This window comes from Podarcis pityusensis (genome assembly GCF_964106645.2).
Source record: "Podarcis pityusensis genome assembly, chromosome: 10".
In the NCBI taxonomy this organism is placed as follows: domain Eukaryota; kingdom Metazoa; phylum Chordata; class Lepidosauria; order Squamata; family Lacertidae; genus Podarcis; species Podarcis pityusensis.
The window spans coordinates 29,395,505-29,408,132 of NC_138035.1; the positions used below are offsets into that span (position 1 = coordinate 29,395,505).

At 43.5% G+C, this 12,628-nt stretch overlaps 1 long non-coding RNA gene across 1 annotated transcript in view; it reads left to right on the plus strand.

The window, feature by feature from the left end:
• The first annotated feature begins 364 nt into the window (after positions 1-364).
• Positions 365-12,628, plus strand: part of LOC308457739 — a 515,363-nt gene continuing 503,099 nt past the window's right edge. Inside the window, exon 1 of the long non-coding RNA XR_013977100.1 lies at positions 365-449. This is a non-coding gene — a long non-coding RNA (uncharacterized lncRNA). The remainder of the gene's footprint in view (positions 450-12,628) is intronic.

The window sequence follows — 12,628 nt, forward strand, 5'->3', positions numbered from 1 at the left end:
GGCCAGTTGGGTGTCCCATATGGTTTGGGGGAGCAAAAGTTACAGCAGTTGCAACATGGCTTCTGGAGGGTCCTCCTGCTGTTGTGCATACATGCAAACCCTTTTGCTTTGCCACAATATTCATGGGCACCAGTGCTCCCCCCCCCAAGAAAAACAGGTGCCAGAACTCACCACAAAGTTGTTGCAGTAAGACTAGGACTTTGGAGGCCAGGGTTCGAATCCCCGCTTGGCCACGAAGCTCACTGGGTGACCCTGCCTCTCAGCCTGACCTACCTCACTGAGTTGTTGTGGGGATTACACAAAGAGAAGGGGAGAAGCATGTTACTTCTCCTCCAGCCCCTTGAGAGAAAATGGTGAGATATGAATACAGTGGTACCTCGAGTTACAAACGCCTCAGGTTACAAATGCTTCAGGTTACAAACTCTGCTAACCTGGAAGAGTTACCTTGAGTTGAGAACTTTGTCCCAGGATGAGAATGGAAATTGTGTGCCTGTGGCGCAGTGGCAGCAAGGGGCCCCATTAGCGAAAGCACACCTCCAGTTAACAACAGTTTCAGATTAAGAACGGACCTCTGGAACGAATTAAGTTTGTAACTAGAGGTAAAGTAAAGGTAAAGGGACCCCTGACCATTAGGTCCAGTCGTGACCAACTCTGGGGTTGCGGCGCTCATCTCGCTTTATTGGCCGAGGGAGCCGGCATACAGCTTCCGGGTCATGTGGCCAGCATGACTAAGCTGCTTCTGGCGAACCAGAGCAGCACATGGAAACGCCGTTTACCTTCCCGCCGGAGTGGTACCTATTTATCTACTTGCACTTTGACGTACTTTGAACTGCTAGGTTGGCAGGAGCAGGGACCGAGCAATGGGAGCTCACCCCGTCATGGGGATTCGAACCACCGACCTTCTGATTGGCAAGTCCTAGGCTCTGTGGTTTAACCCACAGCACCACCTGCATCCCTAACTAGAGGTACCACTGTACAACAAATAAACAAGAAGGAGGGAGAGAAGTGAAAGTGGGAGGAAGATGCCTCCTGTCCCCAAGAAGGATCTTCTTCAGTTTCTATGAGGCATAAATAAAAGGCCATGCCTTAGGACTCTTCTGGGTCAGTTAGAAAACATTCTGCTGGTGGTGGTGCTGTTGCATTCCCCGAGGAAGCAGGACCCAGTGAGTCTGTCAGCTACTATGGCAACCAAGCTCGAGCAAGAAAGAACAGGAATTGGAGGGGGGAGAGATAGCGGGGAGATGGCATGTTCTGGTTTGGAGGAATTGATATGCAGAGGTTGTTATCCGTCACCCTCCTCGATCATTAGAGCGCAAGGCGGCTGCAGGGGACATGTGGTTGAATGTCAGGGGAAGTGGTGATGGGGAGAGAGGTGCAGCAATAATGAACTATCGAAGCTATGCAGAGGTGTTTGTCCATCATCAACGTGCTGGTGCGCTCTTGTTCACACATCACACACACACACACACACACACACACACACACACACACACCCTTCTCTAACCATGCCATGATCATGCTGCAAAGGTATTTGACCACACACACCCCGAAACCACAAGAGCTACTACACCCCGAAGACACACACACCATTCAGACATTTGTTACTGAGCTGGAAAGTGCTGCACCAACAAGCACAAAACAACCCTTCTGCAGCACCACAAACCCAACTCAGTGGTGTAACGTTGGAAAGTGTTGATCACTTCTTCTACCTGGGCAGTTGTCTTACCACAAGGGCCCACATGGATGCCGAAATCCAGCATCGCCTGAGCTCTGCAAGTAGCTTTCTCCCGATTGAAGTGCAGAATGTTTGAGGACCGGAACATTCGCAGGGAAACCAAAATGCTTGTTTACAAAGCTATTGTACTACCAACCTTACTGTATGCCTGTGAAACATGGGCCACTTATAAACGCCATCTCCAACTCTTCGAAAGTTTTTATCTTTTTTTTTTTTTTAAAGCAATTTATTAAGTTTTACAGTAAAAATAAACATAATAAACAATGTAACATTGATCTTAACATATTTTCACATTTTCTTTAGACTTCCTCACATCTCCCGCTCCCACTTTCATCGTTGTAACGTTTTGTCAGCAATTTATCCTCTTATTTAAATTCTTATATCCCTTATATTTCATAATCTTATAATTCTCAAAAGGAGCTAAATTTCACAATCTTACTTATTTTCTTAAAAACTTCTAAATTTAGTGGTGCTCAGTTATTTTGATCTAGCGTCTTGTTTAGCATTCACTCAAATTACAATACTTTTGTAAATAGTTCTTAAATTTCTTCCAGTCCTCCTCAATCCTCTCTTCTCCCAGGTCACGGATTCTGCCGGTCATTTCAGCCAGTTCCATGTAGTCTATCAGTTGTATCTGCCATTCTTCCAGTGTGGGTAGATCTTGAGTTTTCCAATGTTTTGCGAGAAGTATCCTTGCTGCTGTTGTTGCATACATAAAGAATGTCTGGTCCTTCTTTGCCACCCCTTGGCCGACAATACCCAAAAGGAAAGCCTCTGGTTTCTTAGTGAAGGTATATTTAAATACCTTTTTCAGTTCATTATAAATCATTTCCCAGAACGCCTTCACTTTAGGGCAAGTCCACCAGAGGTGGAAGAACGTTCCCTCACACTCTTTGCATTTCCAACACTTATTATCAGACAGGTGGTAAATTTTGGCAAGTTTGACTGGGGTCATATACCATCTATAAATCATTTTCATTACATTTTCTTTCAGAGCGTTACATGCAGTAAATTTCAATCCATTGCTCCACAACCTCTCCCAGTCCTCAAACATGATATTATGCCCAATGTCCTGTGCCCACCTTATCATAGCCGATTTAACCGTTTCATCTTGTGTATTCCATTTCAACAGCAAGTTATACATCCTTGAAAGTACCTTAATCTTTGGTTCTAACAATTCTGTTTCTAATTTCGATTTCTCCACCTGGAACCCTAGTTTCTTATCATTTTTAAAAACTTCTTTAATCTGAGCGTAATGTAACCAATCTCGCACTTTGTCTTTCATTTTCTCCAAACTCTGCAATTTCCAATTGTCTCCATCCTTTTCTAGTATTTCCCAATATTTTGGCCATTTAGCCTCCATATTGGGTCTTTTTCGGGCCTTGGCTTCCAAAGGTGAAAGCCACCTTGGTGTTTTATTTTCCAGCAAGTCTTTATATTTTGTCCAGACATTAAACAATGATTTTCTGACAATATGGTTCTTAAAGGCCTTATTTGCTTTAACCTTGTCATACCATAAATATGCATGCCATCCAAAAGCATTGTTAAACCCTTCCAAATCTAGCACATCAGTGTCCTCAAGAAGTAGCCAGTCTTTTAGCCAGCAGAACGCTGCGGCTTCATAATACAACTTTAAGTCTGGCAGGGCAAAGCCCCCTCTTTGTTTTGCATCAGTTAATATCTTAAACTTAATTCTGGGCTTTTTGCCCTGCCAGACAAACTTAGAAATGTCTCTCTGCCACTTCTGAAAGCACCCCGTTTTGTCCAAGACCTGAAGTGTTTGAAATAAAAACAACATCCTTGGCAATACATTCATCTTGATAGCAGCAATTCGGCCTAACAAAGAAAGTTTCAATTTTGACCAACTATCTAAGTCTCTCTTAATTTCTGTCCAGCATTTTTCATAATTGTCCTTAAATAGACTTAGATTTTTTGCTGTTATGTTTACCCCTAGGTATTTTACTTTTTTAACCACATTAAGGTCCGTCTCATTCTGAAACCGTTCTGACTCTGTATCAGTCAAATTTTTCCCCAAAACCTTAGTTTTCTGTTTATTTAGTTTAAATCCAGCCACCCGACCAATGTCATTAATCAGTTGTAATACTCTTTTCGTACTGGGCTCTGGCTTCTGCAAAGTCAAAACCAGGTCATCTGCAAAAGCTTTTAATTTATATTGTTTCTGACCGACCTGAATTCCTTCCACCAACCGATCCTCTCTAATCATGTTCAATAGCACTTCCAGAACCGAAATAAATAACAAAGGGGAAATAGGGCAACCTTGTCGTGTCCCTTTTTCAATTTTAAACTCTTCTGTAACCACATTATTAACTATCAGTTTAGCTTTCTGTTCTGAATATATCGCCCCGATCCCATTCTCAAAACCCCGTCCCACTCCCATCTCTTTTAAATTTCCCATCATAAATTTCCAGGAGATATTGTCAAAGGCCTTCTCCGCGTCTATAAAAATTAAGACTGCTTTTGTATTTATGTCTGTTTGCAAAAGTTCCAAAATGTCAATAATGTTCCTTGTATTAGCAAACAGATGTCTTCCTGGGAGAAAGCCGGCCTGGTCCTTATGAATTACTTCATTTAAAACTTTTTTAAATCTATTTGCCAAAATGTCTGCAAATATTTTGTAATCCACATTTAAAAGAGAGATGGGACGGTAGTTCTTAAGTTGTGTCTTTTCAGCTTCCGACTTTGGTATTAATGTGATAAACGCTTCCTTCCACGACTCCGGTGCCCTCTTCCCCTCCATAATTTCATTGCTGACCTCCATCAAAGGTTGTATCAAATAGTCTTTTAATGTCTTATAGTACTTGGAGGTCAGCCCATCTGGTCCTGGAGATTTGCCAAGTTGCATGTTCTGGATAGCTTGTTCGATCTCCTGTCGTGTTATTTTAGAATTCAGGATTGTCCTATTTTCTTGTGACAATTTAGATAGTCCGTTTTTTACCAAAAATTGTTTAATCTCAGCATCATCTTGCGGCCCTTGGGTGTATAATTTTTTGAAGTATCTCTGGAAACACTTTCTAATGTCCATTGGATTCTGGATGTTTTTTCCATCAACCTCTAAGTTTGTAACAGTATTTAATCTTTGTCTTCTCTTCAGCTGCCAAGCTAGCAGTTTTCCACATTTATTCGCCGACTCAAACGTTTTTTGTTTCATTAATTTAACCTTCCATTCGATTTCCTGATTTATCAATTTAGAATATTGTGTTTGATAAAGTTTAATTTCTCTCAGAGTTGGCTGTGACTTCGGATTCACTCTTAATTTCTTCTCTAATTCTTTTATTTTATCCAAGATCTTATCTTTTTTCTCATTTTGTGTTCTTTTCTTTACTGCATTCTGTTGTATCAAGAATCCCCTCATTACAGCTTTGCTTGCGTCCCAGATTATTCTTTTTTCCACCATATTATTCATATTTATCTCAAAATAGTCCTTCAGAACTTTTTGGGCCTTCTTGGTAATTTCCTGATCTCTAAACAAATTGTCATTCATCTTCCATCTAAAGGATCCAGTTGGTAATAGTGTCATATCCATCTTTACTGCATTATGGTCGGAGCAGGTCTTTAGGCAGATTTCCACTTTTCTGACCTTAGGTGCCAGGCCTCTAGAAATCCATATTTGGTCGATTCTTGTCCAGGTCAGTTGGGCTTCAGAAAAGAATGTTCCCTCTCTTCCTAGTGGGTTCTTTGTCCTCCAAATGTCAATCAAATCCATATTGTCAGTCATTTCAAAAAAGGTTTTAGGTAGTCTGCCGTCTTTTGTAACATTTTGACTTTGTGACTTGTCCATGTTAGTTGATACGACCCCATTCATATCTCCCATCATTATGATGTTGTTGTAGTCTAGGTAGTCCAGCATTGTCTCCTGCAACTTCTTGTAGAATTCCGATTTCCCTTCATTAGGTGCATAGATTCCTAATATCAGCAGTTTCTCTCCTTGATATTGTATCTCAATAGCCAAAATTCTTCCATGTTCATCTTTAAATAGGAATTTAGGTGACAGGCTCTCTTTTGCATATATCACCACACCTCTCTTCTTAACTTTGTCGGACGATACAAATTCCTGGCCCAATCTTTTATTTATTAACACTTTTCTGTGGAGCCTCGTCACATGTGTTTCTTGTAAACAAATAATGTCCAATTGTTCTTTTTTTAATATATGAAATATTTTCTTCCTTTTTTCCGGAATGTTACAACCATTAATATTCCAGCTCAACAGTTGCAGAGACATCCTGAACTATCTGGTTATTTTTCAAGGGGTGGTATCTTCTCAGGATCTTCAGGTTCCACAGATGCTGATGTTGGTACTGGCGTTGCCTCAGGCCCAGAAGGTAGTTCAATTCCTTTTTGAAGGTCCTCTCCGTATGTAGACAAGAATTTGTCTCTCTCTTCCAGTGTTCTTACTTTAACCTTTCTCCCTCTAAAGGTAAAAGATATTCCTTGGGGAAATTCCCACCTGAATGGAATTGCGTTGCTCCTTAGTAGTTTAACAAGTTCAGAATAGGCGGCTCTAAGATCAAGCAGTAGTCTTGGGATATCTTTATAAATTTCAATTCTTCTATCCAAAACCTCCAGTGATTTTACAAAATGTAGTCCCAAAATCTTATCCCTTTCCTCCTTTGATCTCAATGTTATCAAACAGTCTCTGGGCCTCTCCTTCTTTATAAATCTTCCAAGTCTGAAAGCTGACACGATTTTAAAGTCCTTTTCTTCCAAGTTCCAGAACTTGGAGAATTCTTTGGTCAAAAACTCAGTTAGATGTCCTTCTTCTGCCTCTTGTAGTGATCTAATCCTTAAGTTGTTCTCACGGTTTCGCAGTTCTATCATAGAGAGATAAATCTGATGTTCCCCAACTTGTTTAGTGAGTGGTCTTACCTCTTGCTCTAAATTTTCTAATTTTTGTCTGGTGTCCTCAGTCAATTTCCGATTTTCTGCTGAGGCCTCCGTTAACTGTCCAATTGTTTGTGCATTCTGTACCACTTGTGTGGTTAATTTATTTAGACATTCTGTGTTTTTATCAATCTTTGCTGATTGCGCATCTGCTTTCTTGTCCAAAGCTTCCAATTTTTCAAAAATTTTGTCTAGAACAGAAACAGATGCTCCTGAGGCCATATCTTCCAATTGTAACTGCTCTGCTTCGCCCTCTCCCTCCACTTCTGAGGGCAAAGTAGGCACAGATGATCTACGTGTCTGTAAGGCTGAGGTTAGAGTTGTTAAAGTTGTTTGTTTAGCTCTCCCTCTTTTTCTTGTGCCACTCATTCCAACGTTATCTGTCAGTCAAGGTCACACTGAGTTATTCCCATGGGAATGGAAAGGTCCAGAGCAAGCAAACAGCAAGGGAATCGAAAGTAAAAAGTGCATGTAAAGTCACTGTTTTAATCCAATCCTCTAGAGGGAGCTTAATCTGTCTTTCAGAGTCTAATTTAATGTCCAAGAACCTTCAAATACAAATGTTTAGCAGAGTTTATAAATGGTCACTTTGTTGCAGACAGTGCTTATTTATCTCCAAAAAGAATGTTTCAAATTTAAAAGGTCTCAATACCCTCAGATTGTTTCAAGTTCCAATATACAGTATCCAAATCTGCAGTGCTGACAGCTCCCTTAGTGCTCAGGCAGCTCCTGACTCTGGGTTTCACCTTCTAATTTGTAATCCAATAAAAGGAGGAAAGTCAAGTGCAAATAAAAATCCCAAATCTTTAGCTTAAAGTCTTTACTTTAAGATGCAAGTTCAATAGATGCTTAGATCTGTAAAACTTAGGATCTCTTTCTTTCAGCCTCCACTCCTCCAGCTGATTGCTTTTTTCAAGTTCAATGGCTGCGGAAGACGGACTTCCTGCTTCCACGTCTCTCCGCTTTCAGCCAAGTTCAAGCCAATTTAAATTTTCCCTTTAAAGTCTCAAATTCAAGTGACTCAGTCTTTTACTCACAAGTTAGTTGCTTTTTCGTCCGAATCCGTAATTTAGCAGGAAAAGGGATCAGCGCTCACCGACAGTAGCAGCGCGGCTTCGCTCCTCAGGCTGTGAAACAGCTCTCAGCGCCGCAACCCCCCTCCGCGCTCCGGAGCCCCTTACGGGGTTCCTTCTGCACTTGGAGGGTCGCTCAAGGCGCCCACCGAGCCTCAAGACCCCAGGCTCTTGCCGCCTGGGGTTTTCCAGAGTGGGTCTCCGCTTCGCCGTAGCGGACGACCCGTTGCCTGCGGAGCCTCCTCTCCCGTTCAGAAGAGGACCGCCATTGCCGTTCGCGCCGCCCCCGGAAGTCCGAAAGTTTTTATCAATGGTGTCTCCGAAAAATGTTACATATCACGTGGGAAGACAAGCAACCTAATGTCAGTGTACTGGAAGAAGCAAAGATCACCAGTGTTGAAGCAACGATTCTTCATCATCGACTTTGTTGGACTGGTGATGTTGTTTGGCAGTCTTCCAAAGCAACTGCTCTATTCTGAACATATGTCTCCACTGTGGAAGGATGTGTGGATCCAGAATTGGCCTCCACAGTCACTGTTAAGACCATGTTCATGGAAGACAATCTTACATGGCTATGAGTGATCCCCAAAGAAGAAGAAGAAGACTTGTCCGGAAGATCTTCACCCATGTTGTGCTGCTGCACACACATTTCATAGACCCATGTCATGCACACTAATTCATGTTTTGCCTTCTAAATAGGCATACAGCTAGCACACTGTCAGTGGTAAATGGTATCAGTTGCTGAGTTTCCTTGTGCTATCACAAGCCCCTCTTGTCCGGAAGGAAGCACCTGTAGGATGCCATCAGGGATCTTGAACTTCTTCAGTTAATTTCCATGAGGCTTATGTGAGAGAGCTCTCCAATGCAGCCTTGGTGTAGTTAAGTGCATGGGGTGTGGAGGGCGAGGCAGCATCCATTTGGCCATCCAATCCCACGTATCAAAATGTCTTTGTCAGGTACTGCTATTGTCCCAGTGTGACGAGGCAAGCAGACCAAATCAGGTAATAACTGTTGCAATTCTCAGTGGCCTAAAGCAGGCATCCTTGTGTGTAGGATTTACAGACCCTTATAGGAGCTTTGAGTCAGAGGGTGGATGTTTGGGGAAGTGCAGGGCTGCTGCTCAAAACAGCAATCCTGTTCCTGCTTTTCCTTGGCAATACTTTCTGGTGAAACAAAACCTAATGGGGTGCCATTGGGCTCTGAGTTTCCTCATCCTAAGTCTACTTTGCTGACTCCCAGTTATAAGAGCAATGTGGGCTTAGACTACTGGAATACTGTGTCATGTGTTTGTTTTACTAGGTGTTACTCAGGACAGAGGAGATGGAGTTGAGGTGCTATTGAGTTTGGTGGCAACCACCTTTCCTCCAAGAAGTCAAGGTGGCTTACCTGGTTCTTTCCCTTCCCCATTTTATCCTCACAACAACTTTGTGAAGTAGGTCACCCTGATAAATTGTGACTGACCCAGTGAGTTTCATGGCCAAGTGGGTATTTGAGCCCAGGTCTCCCAGCCAAAGCTGAGGAACTTGTGGTTCTCCAGATGTTGTTGGCGTACAACTTCCTTCAACCCTGACCACTTGACCATATTGGCTGAGGCTGATGAGAGCTGGAATCCAACATCTGGAAGGCCACAGCTTTACCAGCCTTATCCTGGTAAAGCACTGTAATCTGGCCAGATGTTTTGGACTGTAATCCCTATCAGTTTCAACCAACATGACCGCATGCTGCTGGGAATGATGGAATTTGTAGTCCAGAGCAATCCAAAAGATTGAAGAAGACTGCTCTCACCAATCTACTATACTGGCTCTCATTTTCAAGTTCCTTCAAGTGGATGACCTTCTGCTCGTGAAGTACTGCCGAAAACATTTTTGTTTGAGTAATGTGAGCAATCTCATTAAAGAAGTGTCGGAAGACCAACAGATGTGTCATTCCACAGGCTTCAGGGAGCTGGATTCCTGGTTATGTGAACAGGCTGTGGAATTGCTACCAAATGTTGTGTGATGTGGGAGAAGGAGGCGTCAGTCAAGTGAAGATGTAATAGATAGATCTGATCTGTCATGGCTCTCCTCCAGGCAGCCTCAACAGAGCAGAGTGCCAGCCTCTTGCTGAAGCGCTCTGGTAGAGCCATGTGCTCCATACAGAAAGAGATGGTCTGACTTGTATGCCTTGTTTTGCTAAATCACTACCACCATCACCATGATCTAATTTAACTCCTTAAACATTGTCTTGGAATTCAGTAACTGCTCCTTTGTAAACAACCACAAATCCTTCCATTGCCTTTCCATAAATGGTCTGTTAATTAGAACTCCAGATTCATCTACAATACTGCATTCTGAGATAGCCATAGCTATAGATAATCTGATGGCGGGGAATTATAATACTGCATTTTGAGAGATAGAGATAGAGATATCTGATAGTGGGGATATTCAGATGAGGGAGAAAGAGGTTCTGATAGCGGTGGAAAAGGCAATCAAGAGCTGCAACCACCCCATCTTGTGAAGGGCCCCCAATGCAGGCCCATGGAAGGGAAGAAGATGAAGGCTGAGGGGTAAAAGGAGAGCCACAGGTGAAGTGAATGGTGTAGTTGGTAAAATGTTGGACATGGCCCGAAGAGACCCGAGTTCAAGCTCCTACTCAACTATGAAACTCATAGGGAGCCAGAACTTCTCAGACTGACCTACCTCACAGGATTGTCATGAGGATAAAATGGTGGCAAACCATGGAGTTTCTTAGATGAAAGTTGGATTAAACAATAGAGGCAGGAGAGGGAAGAGAAGCAGCAGCAGTCTTTGAACCCAAGAGAGAGAGAAGCCTTCTCACTAGTGACAGTCTGCCCCCATTTCATAACTACCAACAGCCTGTCTGCTCTGCATAAGCTATGTCATCTCAGGCCCTACAATCCACAGGTGCCACTGTTGAGTGAAACTACTATGATACTTTATTTGAAACAATTGAAAATTACAAGCATCTGAATGTGGTTGTACTCAGTTGAAATCCATGTCCTGACAACTCTAAGTCTGTATGCCCTCCTTGGGTGGGTGGCTTTGCGAGTGGGACCCAGACCTCCCCTGTAAACCGGCCTATTGCATGCCGGATTGTCCTCCTGCTGCCAAATTGGCCAATGGCAGCAGGATTTAGGGGGCGTTCCCCTGGGGGCAGTGCCAACTGACCAGTAGTGGTACTTTGCACTGTGCCCAGGGCAAGGATAAATGACCAGCCTGTAGGGCCTTTTGGCCTCTTTCTCACTGCACCGGTTCTCCCACCCACTATCTCTTGGATTAGGGTTTTTGCCGATGATACAACCTTTCTATGGACAAATGTTGATCACCGGATTTAGGGGCCAGGCAGGAATTTTTTCCATCTGGCAGATTGGCTCTGGCATTTGGGTTTTCGCCTACCTCATAGCAATTGTCACAACTTTGCAAGGTGGATAGGCATTGGGCAGGCCAAGTCTTGGTTGGAGGGGAGATTGCAGCTGCCACCTGCCCCTCCACGGGTAAAGGTATCCTGTTAAAAGGATCCGGGAGGAGTGACTTCTGTCCGATGCCCAGACAGGGGCTAGGGTCATACTACTCTTCCAACATAGGTCATAGGACATCCCCTCCCCCCTGCTGGCTTCACCCTTAGAAACACCCCCAGCAGGTGGACGGGAGTGACGTTTGCAGTTGCTTACCTCAATGCCTATGACCAAACCTTTCACATCTGTAACCAATAAAGTTGTGGCCTTATTTGATCCCAAAATCAATAAGCCGTATGTTGTCTAGCTATTTGACCTAAGGGAATAGGGTGATCGTGGGACTTCACCACGAACATCAGGACTGTCCATTATATTGGTCAGCCTTGAACTTCTTAATTTTGGAAAACATTTTGGTTGTGGTATGCTTCTGTGAAGGGAAACATTCCACAATCCAAAGATGGCAGGGTTTGACTGCTTAGCCTTGCCATCCATGCTGCCCATGATGGCTCTGCTCTGCTGCCATGGTTGGAAGTGGCAATACTAGCTGCTAGAAACCACAGAAGGGGAGAGGGCTCCTGTGCTCCTGTGCTGCTTGTGGGCTTGCCACAGGCAACAGGTTGGCCATTGTGAGAAGACGATCTTGGACCAGATGGGCCATTGACTTGATCCAGCAGACTCTTCTTATGCCCTTTTGCAGGGAATATAAACTTGTAATCAATCTCAGTTTGAGAGAAAACAATACGAAAGATAGTTGAAATCAAGGGCTCACAATACACTAATACTCACAATACATGCCCAGACTGAATCATATCAACTTGCAAGCCATCTAATTTGACGTTTCAGTGGCATCATCACGAATGCTGGGGGCTCAGAAGATGAGCCCGCGGAAGGCCATGTGGAAGCCCATTTCTAGAGATTCAAGGTGATCGCTTTCTCTCCCGACACGGAAGACAAAGCTTCAGTTGCTAATTGTTTCTTAGACGAATGACACCATCAGCCTTCAAGGAATAATGTGCAGCATCTTGGCAGGCGGCCAATGCACAGGCAGCACTGTGCGCCGTGTCATAAGGCTGAAGCGAGCTCCGTATGAAAGGCATCCACATGCCCAAATGGTGATCTCTCTCTCTCTCTCTCTCTCTCTCTCTCTCTCTCTCTCTCTCTCTCTGCTTTGACATGGAATCCACAGGCTGCCCATCCCCCGCCATGCACCTCCTCATGAACAAGAAGAGCAAAGACGTGAATTGCAAAAAACAACAACCCAGACCTCAAGTTCTTTTGAGCGGAACAGATGGCTTGGGGACAAAAAAGAAAAAGGAAAGGTAATTCAATCCACAAGTTTGTCAATGTTTTGTTTTCGGAGTGTGCTACCAAAAAACAAAAAACAAAAACTCCAAACCCAGATAAAATGGCCTGTCACAAACAGCCAGCCTCATCACCAGTGACCATGTTGAGCTGTCTTGTCTAATG